Below are 21341 nucleotides of genomic sequence, written 5' to 3' on the forward strand. Positions count from 1 at the left end.
AAGTTTTATAAAAGAAATTTCAAGAGACATTATGTAATTAAGATAGATACTTTTGTCCTGATGTTTCTAATGAATGATTTAGTTCAATTATCAGGATTTAAAAACATTTATAGTGTAATTGAAAATAATGTTTATTTTACTATATGAATGTATCTGGTGAACATGACTTCTCGTTCTCATACTGTGTGAAGCCAATTCAATTGTTTAGCTAGGTTTTCTCCAAAATTGCAGATGAGTGTCAATCAGATCTAATTTTCTGCAATTTATTTCTCCCTTAGTAAAAAATTGGAATGATTTCATTTTGAAGAAATGGTTTGTAAAAAAGCAAGTTTATCAAATTGATGTCTCACTTACTAGGTGAATATAATAAATCTCTGTAATTGAAATAAGAATTGAATCAGAGAGAACAGAATAGTGACGGCCTACTTCATACAATTTGACACCTGTCAAACTCAGTAGTCATTTGATTAAAAAATAAATTAGGTTGCGCAACAGCTAGTATAGAACCAGGACCTAAAGTGACTAACAACTCTCATGGAATCAGAAGCACGCTTCAGCTTCGGTTTCGTCTGCGTTACGGTGGCCTTGCTTCGAGGTTGCTTTGAATCACATTTCTATTAATTCATCCCTCCAAAGAGCAAATATTTTGCTTGTTGCCATTTTTTTACAGCTGTTCAGCTGTCAGACAAAGCAAATGCTCAAATAATTGAACTAGAGCTTCCGTTTGGAGTCACATTACGTTATTAACTTCCCATAGCAAGTTATTGTAATGAGTCCGATTTGTCAAATTGAATTGAAATTTTGACATTTCTCGACGTTTCAAGGTCCCTAGAGTCGAAATAAAAGATTTTTAGAAAGATGCCTGTGCGTGCGAGTGTACGAACGTTCGTTCGTCCGTACGTTCGCTGCGTTTTTTTCTTCGTCCATAGCTCAAGAGTCAGAAGATATATCAATTTCAAATAAATTTTGTTATACAGATAATAATGCAGAAAGATGCAGAAAGGGCCCTCAAGAAAATTGCGTGGGTGGTTTTCTTACCATAGCAGTTTGAAAAAAAGGTGAAAATGTTGGTTAACCCTAAATATCTTACGAACCAAAAACGCTAGAGACTTGGATAACATTTTATATAATATATTGTAACGTGATATGAAAAAAGTATATTTTTTTAAAAAAATCCATTTAACTGTTTTTTTTATAAACCAAAAAAACTGAAAAAAAATGTGTCACCTCCAAAATTTTACGACTAAAATATGATTTCATCTTCAAAACAATTTTGCGTAACGAAGAATAATGTTTTTGACATCTGATAAAATTTTGAGAAAAATCGAATTGACAGTTTTTTTTGCAAAAAATAAAAACCTAAAAAAATGTAAAACAGTTGGTAAAAATTGATTTTCGACTCAAATATCTTTTCAAAACTTTGAGATATTGGCTTTAATTTCCTTTTATCTTTCAAAAAATATTGATGTCAACATTCAGTAAAATTTTGAAAAAAATCGAATTGACAGTTTTCTTACAAAAAATTAACAAAAGTTGGTAAAAAATGATTTTCGACAACAAATATCTTTTCAAAAATTTGAGATAATAGCTTCTTACTAAATTTTACTTTTGAAATATTGTTTTCTACATTAGGACAAATTTTAAGAAAAATGACAAAAATGTATAAAAGTTTGTAAAAATTGAATTTCGACTCAAATATCTCTTCAAAAATTTTAAATATTGGCTTCAAACTAATTTTATCTTATAAAAAATATTGTTTTCAACATTCGATAAAATTAAAAAAAAATCGAATTGACAGTTTTTTTACAAAAAATAAAACTCTAAAAAAAAAAACAATACTAAAACTTGGTACAAATTTACTTTCGACTCAAATAGCTTTTCAAACATTAAAAATATTGGCTTCAAACTTATTTTATTTCACAGAAAATATTGTGTTCGATATTCAGTAATTTTTGTATAACAACAGTCCGTTTTTTCATAAAAAATAAAATCTAAAAATTGGGCGCAAATTTGGTAAAAATTGATGCGAGTACATATATAGACAAACTTTTGAGCAAAACAAATCGACAGACGGGATGGGAAGTTATTAGTGTGGGTCGCATCCCATCCTCTTTTTTTCTTACGATTGTCAAACGAAACGTGAGGTCGATACTCCGTTGTTTGATCGTATTAACGACTTTATATGTCAAAAAGTGCGACCCTAAAAAAAATTTATTGATAGACAATAACCAAGCGCTTTGTCGGTCCGGCACAATATCATGTGTCATAAATGGCAAATTAAGAATTAGCAAAACGTAATGTATGTAGCTTCAAACTTCGCAAATAAGCAAAAGAAGAGAAAACGCAATACAGCTGGCAAAGCGTAACAATAGAAAATAGAATAAGCTTAAGCCCACGATATTTACAATCTAAAGCAAACACAAAGCTTGAGCTAACATTTCGGTTTGCCTCAGAAGAATCCATTGTTTCTATTCATTAATCTTTATGTAAAAGTCGGAAAGTTAGCTATCAAAAACTCGAGCGTTGGCTGAAATTTCTATGACATCTGCAAGATTTGGATGATCTTGATGACCGTCTTGACTTTTCTTTTTTCTGTCATATGAGCTATGCTGGGTATGTGGCATTTAAAAATGTCGAAAAAGGGGGTTCAGATTGTTTATATTTATTTATTTATAAAAAGAATAACTTCGATTACTTATTTCACTTCAATTGACAACTATTAAAACAAAATGACTGACAATGAACTGTCAAACGCTCGGCCGAATAGATGTTGGCCTGACATTTACAATATTAAAATATAAAGTGGTCCCAACGCCCAAAGGTAACATTTCAGGTTGTTTCATAAGAGTCCCTTGTCTTTAATTGTAATTTCAAACTCGACCGAACGAACGTAAGATTGTGGTTTGGCTATTACTCTCAGTTTTGTCAATTTTGACAAGAGGCAGTACCCGTAAAACATTTTAAGTTTCCCAGGCAGGTATTGAACCCAAGAACTCTGGCATACAGTCCTTAGCACCAACTGTTACGCGGGTACTGCTGTCATTTTAAGTGTCCTAATATAATTTGAATGTTGCCATTAACGATAGTGGATCGCTTTACAATGGAGCATCGCATTAAACTATTGAAAATTACTACACAAAATAATCAACCAACTTCGCAAGCATTTCTGAGAAAATTTGAAAAGAGTGGAAGTGTTACTTCTGATGACCCGAATTTATCGATTTTCGGGCGTTCGCATCAATTGAATTTGAATGAAATAAGAATTGAAGGAAAGGGGTTCGTTCGTAGATTATGGTCTTACTATGTGTCAATCTTCGCGTACAACGGATGAAGCTGCATTTAATGACACTATTGAATTAGCAAATTTTAGTTGTAATAAATTGAAAAGAAATTCTGTCGTAGTATCAGAGTTTATCTTGAGTTTCACAACGAATTATAAACGGTGATTTTTTAAGAGCTTGTTTTTTTTTAAAAAAACGCATAAAATTTGCAAAATCTCATCGATTCTTTATTTGAAACGTTAGATTGGTCCATGACATTTACTTTTTGAAGATAATTTCATTTAAATGTTGACCGCGGCTGCGTCTTAGGTGGTCCATTCGGAAAGTCCAATTTTGGGTAACTTTTTCGAGCATTTCGGCCGGAATAGCCCGAGTTTCTTCGGAAATGTTGTCTTCCAAAGCTGGAATAGTTGCTGGCTTATTTGTGTAGACTTTAGACTTGACGTAGCCGCACAAAAAATCGTCTAAAGGCGACAAATCGCATGATCTTGGTGGCCAACTTACCGGTCCATTCCTTGAGATGAATTGTTCTCCGAAGTTTTCCCTCAAAATGGCCATAGAATCACGAGCTGTGTGGCATGTAGCGCCATCTTGTTGAAACCACATGTCAACCAAGTTCAGTTCTTCCATTTTTGGCAACAAGAAGTTTGTTAGCATTGATCGTTCGGCTTCAGTTCTTGCACGAGCTGTATTTTATACGGTTTTACACCAAGATCTTTGCGTAAAATCTTCCATGTGGTCGAATAACACAAACCCAATTGCAATTCACGGTCTTCAGTAACACTCTCAGAAACAGACGCAATATTCTCTTCTGTACGCACTGTACGCATTCGTGTGCTTGGTTTAATGTCCAATAAAGTAAACTGAGTGCGAAACTTGGTCACAATCGCATTAATTGTTTGTTCACTTGGTCGATTATGTAGACCATAAATCGGACGTAAAGCGCGAAACACATTTCGAACCGAACACTGATTTTGGTAATAAAATTCAATGATTTGCAAGCGTTACTCGTTAGTAAGTCTATTCATGATGAAATGTCAAATCATACTGAGCATCTTTCTCTTTGACACCATGTCTGAAATCCCGCGTGATCTGTCAAATACTAATGCATGAAAATCCTAACCTCAAAAAAATCACCCTTTACCAACGATGCGCTATCTTAAAATGAAAAAGTTGAAAAATGCTTTCGATACTTGAACAAATGTCAAATCTCTATCTGCAGCAGGACTTTACTTTACCTTTTAATACAGTGATTCCACACGGATATTGGATTTGTTATTGATATAAATTTCCACTTTACTATTTATAGCCTTTTCCAAAAGTTGATAAAGTTTATTATAAAATAGTAAACCTGCTTTGAATTTCCGCAAAAAAAAATAATTATTGATAACTGTTCTTCGTATCAGTGTTGCCTTCTTCATGGTAGATTTTTTTGACATTGACAGTTGGATTATTGGTTTGGTATGCGTTCAAAGTAAAATCTCACGGATGTGAGAAAAGGCGTTTACAATCATTGCTTAGTGACTGAACGGAAACAATATATTTTAAGTAAATTTTCCATAACTCACACAATATCCATCTAAAATCAATATGCGGACATTTTAAAGCTAATTTATAATTTTAAATCCCTGCCTTACGAATATGTAGTTTGAAACAACAAAGTAAGCTCCTAATGACCTTCTATTTGATATTGTTTTGCCTCTCCCAAACGAAAAAAATCTGCTCTGCAGACGAGTACGCATAATATTTGTGCGATAATGTTTTAACACTTCAAAAGGAATAAAAGTTAAATCGCCATGACGTATTAATGGCCATCATCCTCATACATCTGTTATCTGTTATGTTACGCTGAAACAAGGGTTGTTCCGGCTGTCATAACCAAACATAATATAAAACACACACAAAAATCCCCTTTTGCCTGTCAGTCTGGTGAAATCGCAATAAAATACATAGTATACTTTGATGATGGAAGGAAGATATGACTGAATTAACTTGCAACCGGATCGGGTAAACTATTTAGATAAAAGCTTTTTATTTCCAACTCAAACCAATCGAATGTCTATCTTGATATTCAGATAGATAGATATGTGTTCATTTTTGAATTTCAAGTACCTAGGCGTTATCTTTATTTTGAAATCGCAATCGCAATAAGTACCAGTTTGATATCTATTAAAGTTGATTTGATTAGGTATGGAAAAGGTTACGAAGTATACTTAGTCGTGATGCTTGAACTTGAAAATGCATGGGTACCATAAATAGCTTTATTAGTTTGGGTTTTCCTAACAGTTGGTATAATTTGAAAATAGTACTCGAAGCTTATAAAAAAATAATCAACACCCTGATTCTTATCGATTTCAGAAGAGACAAACAATATAAACATTTTGTTTCCAAATTATTAATGTACCAATAATGTATGTGTCAATGTTATCTAATGTTTTAAAACTTTTTAAAACTTTAATAAAATAATGTAGATCAAGTTTCTGATGAAAGTATGAATGAGTCGAAATCAATATTAAGAACGTAATAAAGTTGTTAATATTTCAAAAAATATTCCTATAATGGCTTTATAATATTTCAAGTGTCGCTTAACTGATAATATGATAGAACGTATAATAAGTTGATTATATCGGATAATCGGTCTAGGTTTATATTGAAGTGTCTACACTTATATAGATACCTGGAAATTTATAATACTTTTTAAACCAAACCAAATAAATTTATAAATATTACATGCTTGAAAGGATTAAATCAAAGAAATCTCTTTTTTTTCAAAGTCAAAACCAATTAATTGAGCAAAAACTTTAAATGTACGAGTATTTCTGATAACACCTACATACATATGTAGATACATTAAACATCATAAATTATGTAATAAAAATAAAATAATATACTAGGTGGCGCAAAATTAATCATCTTATCGAAGGATGACATAATTTCTGCAAATGACGTCGTATACGTCAATAATATTTGAAATGTGTAAAATAGGTGACTGTACAATATTTACTTCAAAAAACAATAAACCGCTTTACTCTTCAATATCGAATAATTGCGGTTATTTTTTAAAATCAGTCTGTGGTCTTTAAACGCCGGCGTGAATTTCAAAATCGAGTTTCTTATCGTGTCGTAACAACTCCGCAAACACTACGGAGCTTAGTTTTTAGACTCGAATTGACTACATTTGCCATCTGAAGTTTTTTCTTACGAGTACTAAACCTCTTGCGAGGGATTGACAAATTCTTCAAGAGTAATTTTTGTCAGGAAAAGCTCTTTTTTAGTTTAGCCGTTCGTATTCGGCTTAAAAATATACGTCCTCTTTATCCCTGGCAAAATTACTCGCACACAGGAATGGTTGAGAGTTGAAAGTCACTAGGCCCAAGTGTTCAACGGACCGATGCTCACCTAATTTATTTGATAGACTGAAATCACAAGAAAAACAAGGGCGCACAGAGAGGTATATGGGTTAAAAACATGGCCAAAATGCAATTTTTTTTTCTCAATTGGCAACCCTGATTTGTTATTTTCTGAAAAGCTTAATAGTAAGTGCATACAAAATCGAAACCTGCCAAGCTTTATCTAGTCACCAAGTGCAACGGGATCATTGGATAGTCAACAATTGTTTAAACTCTCTGCTGAAGTTAGGAAAAAACGTGGATATAGAGGATTGTTAAAATTGTTAAACTTTTGTTTTTTAAACTTTTTTTATTAAAATCGCTATGGATAATCGTAGATCAGGTATTTATTAAGTTGTTAGATATATATTTTGGATATTTATTGATGTGATGTTTGTGAAAATAAGGTATATCTTCAGTTTACGTGAATTGTGAGCAAATGTGTTAATCTTTTTAGTTTAAAAAGAATTTTGTTTTGTTTCTAAGTGTTTCTATGTAATGAAATTTGTTTTGTTATGTGAGGTTGTGTATATAAAAGTGTGTAATAAAAGAATCAGCCGCCAAAAAGAGCCATTTTATTAAATATTGTGTTTTGTTTGTTGGTAATTTAAATTTTTCAATTTTTTTGTTTGGTGTTAATTTGCTTTAAATTCGTAAATAGGATCATCTGGATTGAGGTTTATGACTCGAAATGAGTTATATAATATAATGCAACGCTCAAATAAGGCAACATTTGATGAGAAACTGAATTACATGCAACAAGAAATTTTGAGTCATTATAGTAAGCATGACAAAATAGTTGAAGCAAAAAAAAAGTTATCTGTTATTAAACACCAGTTTAAGGAAAAATGGTTAGCTGTCCGAAAAACAAAATCGTTGTTTGAGAAAAAAAATTCTGAGTGGCTTAACGGAATGGTATCGTTACCTATTGCAGGTAGGTCAATAACAAAATATGTTTAAGAGAATTATAGGTACATATACAATTTTGTGCTAGCATAGGTGTCAGTCGAGGTCGCCCTCAGAAATCTTTTGGTGAATCAAGTGATAGGAGCAAAAGACGCAGAACCGAAGACCTGAGATCAAAGGACGTAGAAGAGCTGACTTATGCTACACAAATGAAGTTTCGCGAGACAGGGAATGTCGATGCTTCAAAAATCGTTAAGGACCTAATTAAAAGTCCTGAAAGAGCAAAGCAATACGTTGTGGCCAAAAATAATAACACTGCAAACCAACCACATCAATTATCACCCTTACGTGCTCTTTCTATGTTTACGGAAGCAGGACTTACTAAATCCCAGTACGAAATCGTTAGAGAAACTAACAAACAATTTTTTCCTTGCTATTCTGTGCTTCAAAAGGTTAAAAAAGAATGCTACCCTGAAATTCACTCCATAACCGAGACATGTGCTGAAGTGAAAGTACAAAAGTTGATGGATCACACTGTGAGTCGACTTATAAAACATCTTGGGAATGCTGTAGAGCTTTTAAGTGAGGAAGATAAAAAATCATTAATTTTGATAAGTAAATGGGGTTGTGATGGGTCTCAACAGAGTCAATATAAAATGAAATTTGAAAATCAAGCTGACTCTGATGCCAATATTTTTCAAAGCTCTGTTGTTCCACTACAGTTGCTTTATGGTCTCGAAAAGAAAATTCTTTGGCAAAATCCAACCCCATCATCACCTCGCTATTGTCGACCAATAAGAATTCGATTCATAAAAGAAACACACGATGTTATCAACGAAGAAATAGACTACGTGAAATCACAAATTTCTGCGCTTTCCGCTACAGAAGTTGATGATATGTTTATAAAACATGACATGTTATTCACCATGGTAGATGGTAAGGTTTGCAATGCCGCAACGCATACCAAATCTTCGGCCAGGTGCTATATTTGTGAAGCCATTTCACACGAGTTTAATGACTTAAGTAAGAAAAGACCCTGCAAGAAAGAAAATTTTGACTTCGGTCTTTCCTTGCTCCATGCTCGTATACGGTTTTTTGAGACCATATTACATGTAGCTTACAGGTTGCCTGTGAAAAAATGGAATGTTAGACTTACGAGTGAAGAAAAACAATTAGTAGAGAGAAGAAAGAAAGAAATTCAGGATCAGTTCAGGCAACAACTCGGACTCCTAGTGGATATCCCAAAATCGAATTTTGGCAATACAAATGATGGAAATACCAGCAGAAGATTTTTTGATTCATATGAAATATCAGCAGCTATAACGGGAATAGATAAACATTTATTGTATCGTTTTAAAATTGTTTTAGATACATTGTGCTCCGGATTTAAAATCAATACTGAAGCGTTTGAAAAGTATTGTCAAGAAACAGCCGAGCTTTATGTTTCCTTATATAAGTTTTACCCAATGTCTCCTACAATGCATAAGGTGCTAATTCATGGATCCGAGGTAATTAAAAAAGCTATTCTTCCAATAGGACAGCTTTTAGAGGAAGCAGCAGAAGCACGAAACAAACATATTCGCTTATACCGTTTAAGCTATTCAAGAAAGTTTTCTCGTGTTAATTGCAACATGGACGTTCTTAATAGGCTTCTTCTAACTTCTGATCCATTAATAACCGGCATGAGATGTAATAAAAATAAAAAGAAACACTTATTAACTGATGTTATTAATTTGCTATCAGAAAATACCATTTCTTTTGACAATATTGATGAAAATAATACTGAAGAGTAAATAAAAACTTTGTTTTGTAATTTAAAAATGTCTGTTTTTAGTTATTTTTAATGTTAAAAATGAATAATAAGAAATATTTAAGCGATAGAGAAAAAAAATATTTTTGGCCAAGTTTTAGACCTATATACCACACTGTGGGGCGTGTCATTCACCTGACTGGTGGTTCGGTCGAGAATATCATGGCAGTGGTGACTGTCTATTTCGCTGAGAACGAAGAAACATCAAACTGACGAAGGGCATCACCAGTAGAACCCTACATGAAATTTAAGTGATAGACTTATGGCCCAACTAAAGGGTGATTTTTTTAAGGTTAGGATTTTCATGCATTAGTATTTGACAGATCACGCGGGATTTCAGACATGGTGTCAAAGAGAAAGATGCTCAGTATGCTTTGACATTTCATCATGAATAGACTTACTAACGAGCAACGCTTGCAAATCATCGAATTTTATTACCAAAATCAGTGTTCGGTTCGAAATGTGTTTCGCGCTTTACGTCCGATTTATGGTCTACATAATCGACCAAGTGAGCAAACAATTAATGTGATTGTGACCAGGTTTCGCACTCAGTTTACTTTATTGGACATTAAACCAACCACACGAATGCGTACAGTGCGTACAGAAGAGAATATTGCGTCTGTTTCTGAGAGTGTTGCTGAAGACCGTGAAATGTCGATTCGTCGCCGTTCGCAGCAATTGGGTTTGTGTTATTCGACCACATGGAAGATCTTACGCAAAGATCTTGGTGTAAAACCGTATAAAATACAGCTCGTGCAAGAACTGAAGCCGAACGATCTGCCACAACGTCGAATTTTCAGTGAATGGGCCCTAGAAAAGTTGGCAGAAAATCCGCTTTTTTATCGACAAATTTTGTTCAGAGATGAGGCTCATTTCTGGTTGAATGGCTACGTAAATAAGCAAAATTGCCGCATTTGGAGTGAAGAGCAACCAGAAGCCGTTCAAGAACTGCCCATGCATCCCGAAAAATGCACTGTTTGGTGTGGTTTGTACGCTGGTGGAATCATTGGACCGTATTTTTTCAAAGATGCTGTTGGACGCAACGTTACGGTGAATGGCGATCGCTATCGTTCAATGCTAACAAACTTTTTGTTGCCAAAAATGGAAGAACTGAACTTGGTTGACATGTGGTTTCAACAAGATGGCGCTACATGCCACACAGCTCGCGATTCTATGGCCATTTTGAGGGAAAACTTCGGAGAACAATTCATCTCAAGGAATGGACCGGTAAGTTGGCCACCAAGATCATGCGATTTGACGCCTTTAGACTATTTTTTGTGGGGCTACGTCAAGTCTAAAGTCTACACAAATAAGCCAGCAACTATTCCAGCTTTGGAAGACAACATTTCCGAAGAAATTCGGGCTATTCCGGCCGAAATGCTCGAAAAAGTTACCCAAAATTGGACTTTCCGAATGGACCACCTAAGACGCTGCCGCGGTCAACATTTAAATGAAATTATCTTCAAAAAGTAAATGTCATGGACCAATCTAACGTTTCAAATAAAGAATCGATGAGATTTTGCAAATTTTATGCGTTTTTTTTTTTTAAAGTTCTCAAGCTCTTAAAAAATCACCGTTTATAATAGACCAGCTTAAGGGAACGAACCAATACGCAGCCTTATATGTCTCTAACCATAATATACGTTCTGCTCAGTTTCGTTAAATTTCGCTAACTTTCGCGCAATTACGCCAGAGCCATCTATATGACTCGAGCTTAAGCAAATGTCAAATTTGAAACGCATTTCAACCCAACATTTGCTTAAGTTACTATGGTTACTTTTTTTTTGACGATAACTTCTGATAACTTTTCGTTAGGTTTTGACATAAGCTTACTTTCGGTTAAGTCTATTATAGTTGGGCTTTTACATATTGTTCCCGTACAAAGTGAGAAAAAGTGCACCAGTTAATGCTTGTTAGTAAAACTTTCAAGGACTCCTCAATCTCAACAATGAAAAGGACGATTTTGCGTAGAAAATCACCAAGAGCGATGAGACTCATTTTCACTTAAGCGGTTACATCAATAAACGAAATCTTCTATTCTGGAGCACTAAAAATCTGCAAGCGATGCACGGAAAGAATCATATCATCACATCCGCTTAAAGCAGCGTTCGCATCGCACGGGAATACGTTCACTATTACTGGTGATCGCTACAGGGTCATAATAAACGACTTTTAATTAATAGAATTGGATGAACAGGGCTTGTTGGACATGTAGTTTCCATAAAAAATACAGCAAGAGGCACAATGGATATTCTAAAAGAAACTTTTAGGTAATTTTGTGAATTGGTGAATGACATGGCTAGCAGGATCGCCTGATTTAACAATCCCAAACTTTTTCCTTTGGTGTTACATGAAGTCGCTGTCAAGGAGAATATTCTACATTAATATAAACTTTTATATCCCGAAATTTCGAGAGAAGTCGTACAAAAAGCGATAAAACCAAAGTCGTCATAAAACTAGCAAATGACTAGGTTAAAAATTATTTAGATAGAAAATCGAATGACCAATTTTTGCGCCACCTTGTATATGAAGGTACGTTCTGCGTATGCTAATTATGAATGTGTGTTAAACTTGTTTGGATTTAAAATAAGTCAGTTATATGTAAATGGTTTACAGGCTTTACAACGGGTGTTTTTTCTAGAGGTATAGAATATATAAGTTAGGAACACTATTGCAACCGGCTGTCATTTTGTCTGCTGTCAAGTGATTTATTTTTAGTTTGGTTTGGCATTTCATCATCAATAGACTGAATGACGAATGATGTACATTTACTTTGAAAATCGTGCTTCTGATCGAAGTACGTAAAGTGCGAATTTTGTTTAGCGATGAAGCTCACTTTTGGTTGAATGGACAGTTAAAAATCAAAGTTGACGTTATTGGAGTGATGATAATTCTAAAATGTATGTTGAGACACCGGTGCATCCACAAAAACTGGTGTTTAGTGAGTTTTATGGGTTAGTGGAATAATTGCCAACTCTCAATTTGCATGAGCTGTGGTTTCTATAAGTCTTGGGCGGGTACAACATGTCATGAATTTATTAAAGGAAACGTTTGGTAACCACATAGTTTCACGTTACGGACGCATCAATTGGCCTCCAATATCGTGAGATTTAACTTCTTTCTGTCGGGCTTATCGACTTTTCTACGCATGCAAAATTGACCACTTGGAAGACAACATTCGCAACGTTATGACTATACGCCCACAAGTGTTGGAAAATGTCACCAACAGTTGGACCTCTAGATTAGACAACGTCCGAACTAGCCGCTGCGGTTACAGAACAGGAATCATGTATTATATATAATGCCAGGAAATTTGTTTTCGAATACAGTACATTTCATGTCTATATAAAAAATCGTTTTTATTTTATTCCATTTCAAAGTTATATCTTTTAAAAGACACCCTTTTATGTAATTATTTTAAATTAATTGGTTTTAAGCGAAGTGGGATTTTCTTTTAAAACGTGTGTAGTTGTAGGAAAGCTATTAAATACATTTATCTGATAGACCTAGGGAGGCATTAATAGCACGTTTAAAGTTCTTACATAAATGTATATATTTATTTTTTTAAAAATTAATATTTAAAACAACAAAAGCAAAAGTAGAATTATATAGTATCCACATAATAATTATATTTAAATAGAGATTTTTTTTAAATTGTTGTTTTGCACTTTGTGTGTAATGTATTTCTTAATTCTATTCACTTTGTTTTGTGAATATAGATTGCTAATTGAGCTGTGCTGGCAATGATAGGTTAGGTTAGGTTATAGTGGCTGTCCAAGATGGAAACGGACAGCAAGCATAACCTAACCTAACATTTCATTGCTGGCAATGATAGAAGTTGAAATTTTCATGCAACAGCTGTCAAAATCTTAAATACTATACAGCTGTCAAAATACTGCGAGAAAGCGATATTGTTTGGTAGTCCAGAAGAGCTATCTGATTCCAGACCTGATATTTGGATCTGCTTGAAGTTAAACTTTCGAAAACGCATATTCAACATAGTAATCAAAACCTTATGTCAACTGCTTCAACTAAATTCTAAGAATCCATGAAAATCCTAGTATTGAAGAAACCCCTTCGGTTTTCAACCAATACGAGAGTTTACGGTCGTCATTATTGTAATACCCGCTTAGTTGAAAGTATTGCTATTCCAAGTGCAAATGTTGTTGATAATCCGAAATTATCGATGTCCTGGCGTTTGTCATACATTTTTTGGCCAGCGATTGGAATAGGAGTGTTAAAGAACATTCAAAATCTTTTAAAATTGCAATATGTTAAAAATATTTTAGAACAATTTTTGAAAAACCTTCTATATAAATAAAATTGAAATATAGGGAATTAAATATACCGGGTTTCCAGTCTTTGAATTTAATTAGTGAACGCAACCAATTCCTCGAACTGTCATTGTCAATTTGTTCAGTAAACAGAGCATTTTCATCATTGTAAAGTGCACGAACGAGAAGCTTTCGCAAATTATTAAAATTTTCTACTAAAAATGGAGCAGTATGCATGCCGACGGTGGGCATTATTGGACCTTATTTTGTCTTCAGCGATAACGATCGTTACGTTACTGTAAATAGCCAACGTTATGGAGCCATGATTGTTGATATTTTATGGTGCAAAATGGAGGATATGGGCTTGGACGACATGTGATTTCACAAGGATAATGCTATAAGCCGCACAGCACACCTTATTGAATTTTGATGATTGTGTTATCTCAAGAAATGCGCAAGTAGATTTGCCACCTCCTTCGTGCGATTAAAACCCTCTAGACTTATTTCTTTAAAGCGTTAAATCGACGAGCGACGTTGAAAGAGCCTTGAGATAACATTGAATGAATATAGAGTTTGTGTGGTTTCTACGAATCGACAGCTACAAACGTGACCGCAGTGACCAAACAAAAAAGTTGTCAAGTCCTTATTGGAAAACCTCTTTAGCAAATATATTCAGGTCTTTGGTTCTGCTTCAAGTTATTACGAAAATTTTTCAAAATTAGCTCGTACACGGACACACAACGCAATACTTGAAGTGTAAAACATTTCGACTAATAATAACAACTCGGACCCCCAAGGTGAATAATAAACTAATAAGAGAAGACGTGCGGGCAGGTCATGCGTTTTATTTTGTTGTTTCTTCTTAAAATCATAAGTATTCTTTTTTGACAACAAAAAGTCAAATACCAAATGTCAATAGAGCACTTCAAGCCCTCGTTGCGTCGCGTCGCTGTGTCGGTCGGCCTCCTGCCTGCTGGGGTTGATGTAAGCAGGAAGCATATTTTAATTATGCCTCCCACCTTAGGGCAAACACACAAAGCAAAAGCAATAGCAAAACCAAACCCCATGAAAGGTGTAAGTTTAATCCGAAAACAAACTCACTGGCAAATGTACATCTGATCCCAGTTAGTGTATTTTTTGTGCAAACAATTCGATTTGCTGAATTTATCCAAAAGTGTTGATAATCATGGCACACGTAGTTATTCTTGTTTGTATCAATTTGTCAGCACCAGTGTGCTTCATCGTCATCGTAGACGTCGTCGTAGTCGTTTCGTTCCTCACATTCCGATTGGTGGCCCGTGGGATGCTCATTGCTCGCTTGACGCTCGGTTACGTTTACGTTTACGGTGACTGTGAACTGTGACTGTCTGGAAAAATTATTCCTCCCTCACATTAACTCTCTAGAATCCTACATTGAATATTCGTATACACTTCATTATGGATGCGATTTACACGGCAAGGCAAAATAAAAGAAACACACAACAGTCATAGAGGAGACACACGAATGATGAAGAGCTGGAGTAAATAAAACAAAAGCAAAATATTTTGAACCCAGAATGTCAAATAGAATTTCGGAAGAACAAACACCCGAGAGACATCGGGAAAATTCCCACAAATGCACTACAAAATTCATCGAGTGCGATGTTATGGAAAGGGATGACACAGAGCGTTCGATGGAGGCTACAGCTACAGCCAGCAGCGGGGATGATGGAAGGTGGCATTGGCTGGCGGTATTAGAGTGCTCATCGTCGTCATTGTCGAGTCGTCGAAAATAATTGAGAGTGTAGTGATGGGATAGCAAGCAGAACTCAGAAGCATAACAGAAGCAGCAGCTTAACTAAAGAGAGAGTGCTGACGGAAGTACCCTTAAAAAGCTATGCCAAATGCTCGTTCAGCCTTTGAAGTTCCCCGAAGAATTATTCAACCAACACCCGGAGTGTATTATGAGAATATGCATTGTTTTGTTATTCGAATCAGAATGGCAATAAATTATGGCTGAGGGTTTTTTTTTTTGGCAATGAGTGTTGTATGTACTCGTAGTTCTGGATGAAGTAAACAGAGGGCAGTAAGAGTAACAGTGGCAGTATCGAATATTGGAATGCTTTGGTTGTTTTGCTTTTGGTAAACATTTGAAAACCTTGGAGGATTCTAATTGAATTATTCTTAGGAGACTAAGCTTTGTGAATTGTTAATAAAAGGTCAGTTTCTAGGAACAAGAGAGAAATAAAAGTCTACAAAGGAATTGTGCTACATTTTGTTGAGACAAGTAACGTTTTGAATATTACGTCCCGTATGAACTTACATTCCATGGGGATTTATGTCCCTGAAGTATCCGCAGGTAAGCTACTCAATGTACCACAAATTTAAGTGGAACAGCAAAACAGGACAGATTTGTATTGGACTTTCGAAACGTTTTCTAATTAAGCATTTCTAAGTGAATTGACAAGTTCACTGTGAATACACCCTAAAATCTATTACCAAACTGTCAAATTCGAAACGTTCTGTTAAAACAAAATTTTGATCATAATGTAATGGTAATGTTCAATAACGAAGAACGGTTACGAACAACCAATAATAGTTTATAATAACCAAATTTCCCATTCGATGATGGCAACCCTCAGAGCTTTAAGCAACATCAGTTTATTCATAAAAAGGGGTATGAATAATAGTTTGATGTTCATGTTTATATGTCACTGAAATAATAAAAATGACAGGCACATCACGTCGCAGTAAACACGGCACGGCACGATGTGGGAACGTTTCTTTTTCGGTGATGTTTCAAGAAGAATGGTGTCTTAAACCACAGAGCAAATGTAACAACCGACTTATCAAAATCTTAAATATAGATATTTCACAGAAACTATTGTTGTTTCTACCAGCAAATTTATAGTATTGCTAATTTTCTGCACATTTAATTATTAAATACGCCAATAGCGAGCCAGCATAAAAGGACGAGAGCTGCTCATGAGCTCTATGAGCAGAAGAGGCGAGAATAACGCCGACTTCTCAGAAGGAAAAAAAAGAGGGCATGAGAAGCGTGCTGTCGAAGATGTTGAAAGGTAGAAATGAGGTTCGAAAGTTTTATGAACAGGTGAAATGAAATTCACAGGTACATAAACCTAGAACCTAAGGCTGCAACGACGAAAGTGGAAACATCATAGTGAAACCGCAGTCAATGCTGAGGATATGGAAGGACCACTTCTGCAGACTGTATAACGGCGACGACGAACTGAATTCCGCTGTCAGGCAGGATGATCCATTCAACATAGACGACGAAAGCCAACAATCCTGTCCTCCCGACTTAGACGAAGTAAAGATTGCCATATCTAAGCTGAAGTCTAATAAAGCGGATGACTTGAACGCCGAGCTCCTTAAAGCAGCTGGAGATAAGTTGGTTAGTAGCATGCACCAACTTATCTGTAAGATATGGGCGGAAGAAAGCATGCCCGATGAATGGAACCTCATCATTTGCCCGATCCTGAAAAAAGGAGTCTACTTAACATCGCCTGTAAAATCTTCTCTTCCATAATATGTCAACGTCTAAAGCCCATCGTCAACAACCTGATAGGATAAGGATCAGAGTGGTTTTAGACCAGGAAAGTCCACAGTTGAACAAATATTCACATTACGGCAGATCCTGGAAAAAAGCCAAGAACACCAAATCGACACCCACGATCTTTTCATCAATTTCAAGGCCAAACTGGAGAATTCACGCTGCTCCATAAAGGTTGGAAACAACTTACAGAACCTTTCGATGTCAAAAAAGGTTTTAGACAAGGTGATGCGCTGTCATGTGATTTTTTTAACATCGTGCTTGAAAGAATAGTGCAGAGCTCACACGTCAACACTAGAGGCACTATCTTTCAAAAGTCTGTCCAATTATTGGCATATGCTGATAACATTGACATAATCGGAAGAACTCAGCGTGATGTCAATGGGGCTTTTGTGAGTATTGAGGCAGAGGCGGCAAAAATGGGTTTAACGGTTAATGAGGCAAAACAAAGTACATGCTGTCGTCAAGAAAGGACATACAATACTGACGTCTTGGTCAAAACGTCACAATCGACAGACGTAACTTTGAGGTAGTCAAGGACTTCGTCTACCTAGGCTCCACTGCAAACGCAGAAAACAACACCAGCGCTGAGATCAAACGCAGAATAACTCTTGCTAACCGCTGTTTCTTTGGATTAAGAAAGCAATTGAGTGGTAAAGCCCTCTCTCGAGGGACAAAAGTGTTGCTATATAAGACCCTTGTCATCTCCGTCCTTCTATACGGTGCAGAAGCATGGACTATGACAAAAGCGGATGAAAGCACCTTGGGTCGCTTCGAGAGAAAAGTTCTTCGTGTGATCTAAGGTCCCGTCTGCATCCAAGGGGAGTGGAGGAGAAGATGGAACAACAAGCTGTACGGGCTGTACAGCGACGTAGATTTAGCCAGAAGGGTAAAAGTCCAACGACTAAGATGGCTGGGTCACGTAGAGCGCATGGAAACCAATGCTCCGGCCCGAAAAATCTTCGAATCCTCACCCACAGGACAGCGCAGTAGAGGAAGACCACGGATCAGGTGGAGCGCACAAGTGGAAGGTGACCTCACCCAACTTGGAGCGCGAAACTGGGAACATCTAGCTATAGGGACTGAGCTAGATGGAGAAGTTTGATGGGTGAGGCCCTAGTTCACACAGGACTGTAGCGCCACTTTAAGTAAGTAAGTAGGTAATAGCGAGCCAGAGTTTAGTAGTAGTACCCGTGGCGTGATGGGTAGTGCGTAGAAGTGTCATTGCAGAGGTCTTGAGTTCATTCCCTACCTAAACAAACTAAACTTTTCTTCAAATGTACTGCCTCTTGCAAGAATTGGACAATTATTTCAAGAGTAATTTTTGTCATGAAAAGAGTTTTCTTTAATTATCCGTGATATGACGACGGGAATGGTTTAAAGTTTCAAATCAGTAGGCTCTAGTTCTAAACGGACTGGCACCTCATTTATTTATTTATAGCGAGTAAGAAACTGTTTTTGCTAATTACATATTTTGCCTCAAAAATTGAACTTAAATTTTGTATATTTAATATTTTTAATTATTCTATCACGTTAAAAGGTTTTCTTTTGTGCCCTAAACATATCTCAAATCAATCTTGATTAAAATTTCTTAGGTAATATTTTAATTTGTAAAGGATTCTTTTAAAAACATACAATCACGCCCATGTTCCGAATTTCGATCGAAAGTGAAATAAAATCACCTTTAAATTTCACGTGAAATAAAATTGCATGTTCTTTAATTCGATCGATTTCGAAAATTTCGAAATTGCTTCGAACTGTCAGATTATCCATTTTTATTTTGTTTCTGAAGTAAATTAGTTGCTGTTTTGAAGATGGATACAATATTATTGGCAATTTTAAGTGAAAAATGGAAGCAGAATTCAAGGGAAAAATAAGAAGACGAATTTTGCACGACAAATCAAAAATATTTGATTTACCTGACACAATATAAGTGTGTGAAAATTCTGTAGAATTGTTCTGATAAATAAAGAAAATTATTAATTTCCTCTTTTAAGCTGGCATTGACTTGGTACGGAGCATGCACCAACTCATCTGCAAAATATGGTCGGAAGAAAGCATGCCCGATGAGTGGAATCTCAGCATAGTGTGCCCGATACATAAGAAAGGAGACCCTCTAAACTGCGCCAACTACAGACTCATCAGTCTCCTTAACATTGCGTATAAGATCCTCTCTGCCGTATTATGTGAACGTCTGAAGCCATTCGTTAACAACCTGATTGGTCCTTATCAGTGTGGCTTCAGAACAGGAAAGTCCACTATCGAACAGATATTCACACAACGGCAGATCTTGGAAAAAACCCAGGAGCTTCAAATCGATACCCACTATCTCTTTATCGATTTTAAAGCCGCGTATGACAGCATCTATAGGGAAGAGCTCTACCGAGCAATGTCTAGTTTTGGCATCCCTGTCAAACTTATCCATTTGTGCAAAATGACGATGGAGAATGCACGCTGCTCTATCAAGGTCGGAAAAGATCTTACCGATGCATTTGATGTCAAAAGGTTTTAGACAAGGCGATGCACTGTTATGCGACTTATTCAACATCGTTCTGGAAAGAATTGTGCAAAACTCAACCGTCAACACTAGAGGCACAATCTTCCAAAGGTCCATCCAATTACTCGAAAACGCAGATGATATTGATATAATTGAAAGATCAAACCGTGATGTCAGTAGAGCGTTTTTGAGCATTGCGACGGAATCAAGGAATATGGGTTTATTGGTCAATGAGGGCAAGACCGAGTATATGCTGTCATCAAAAAAGGACACTGAACGACGACGTCTTAGACAAAACGTCACCATGGACAGCTATAACTTTGAGGTAGTTAAGGACTTTGTCTACCTAGGCACCGCTATTAACACACACAATGACACCAGCTCTGAAATCAAACGAAGAATAACTCTTGCAAATCGCTGCTTCTTTGGACTTAGAAGGCAATTGAGAATTAAAGTCCTCTCTAGAGCATCTAAAATCACCATCTATAAGACACTCATCATCCCGGTTCTCATTTATGGCGCTGAGGCCTGGACCCTGTCAAAGAAAGATGAGAGCGTCTTAGGCTGCTTCGAGAGAAAAATTCTTAGGGTGATTTTTGGTCCCGTACGCATAGATGAAGAATGGAAGAGAAGATATAACGACGAACTGTACGGGCTGTACAGCGACACTGACCTAGTTAGCAGAATTAAAGTCCAACGGCTTAGATGGCTAGGTCATGTAGAGCGGATGGACATCAACGCTTCAGCCCGGAAGGTCTTCCAATCCAATCCCGAGGGACGGCGGCGCAGTAGAGGAAGACCGCGACTCAGGTGGCGCAACCAGCTGGGAGAGGACCTCAACCAACTTGGCGTGCGAAACTGGAGACTGCTAGCTAGGCACCGAGCTGGCTTGAGGCCCAGGTCCACCCCGGACTGTAGCGCCACCTTAAGTAAGTAGAGTATATATTGTTTTGAATCCATGTTTCCAAAATGAATACAATCTAATTCTTTGGATATTTTTATGAATGGTAATCAATTATTAAAAAATTACGTGCGTCGTACGTATAGTTATAAATTCTATAAACGCTTTTTTATAAATCAACAAGTCTGACTAAAAACATTTGTCATCTCGAATATACTGCGAACAAAATTAGTTTTCATCCAAAATAAAATTGTATGGATAAGAGAAAATAACTTTTACGACATGTGGTAAAATTTTTAGAAAAATCAAAGCAACAGTTTCTTAAGAAAAAAAAACAACTAAAAGTTGGTAAAAATTGGTTTTCGACTCAAATATATTTACATTAATTAAAGATATTGAAGTAGAATTTTAAACTATTTACTAAAATCCTAAAGCCATTTTAAAGGATTTTAACATCCTACTATCTCCTAACAGCTAAAGATAAAATCGCGAAATGGCTACTTTAACTTTTAGCAATTTACTAAATTCATATGACATCAATAATTATTCTTATAAGAGAAGTGGATGCCAACAGTCGAAAATTCCAATTAATAGGTCCGTTTAAGTGTATTTGCTTTGTTTATTTTCACGAACTGTCACTTTTTAGACATGTTTGGATGCTCGTGTTTTAATAAAAGGCACTTAGCAATCTACAAGTTAGCAAAACGAAAAGAAGGAGGAGTTTAAAATG

The 21341-nt window shown here is 35.9% G+C and overlaps 1 protein-coding gene across 5 annotated transcripts in view; it reads right to left on the bottom strand.

Annotated features, from left to right (window-relative positions):
• Positions 1–21341, bottom strand: part of LOC129940902 (very low-density lipoprotein receptor-like) — a 388737-nt gene that overhangs the window by 364773 nt on the left and 2623 nt on the right. The window lies entirely within an intron of this gene.

The sequence above is a fragment of the Eupeodes corollae genome, chromosome 1, assembly GCF_945859685.1.
Source record: "Eupeodes corollae chromosome 1, idEupCoro1.1, whole genome shotgun sequence".
NCBI lineage: Eukaryota > Metazoa > Arthropoda > Insecta > Diptera > Syrphidae > Eupeodes > Eupeodes corollae.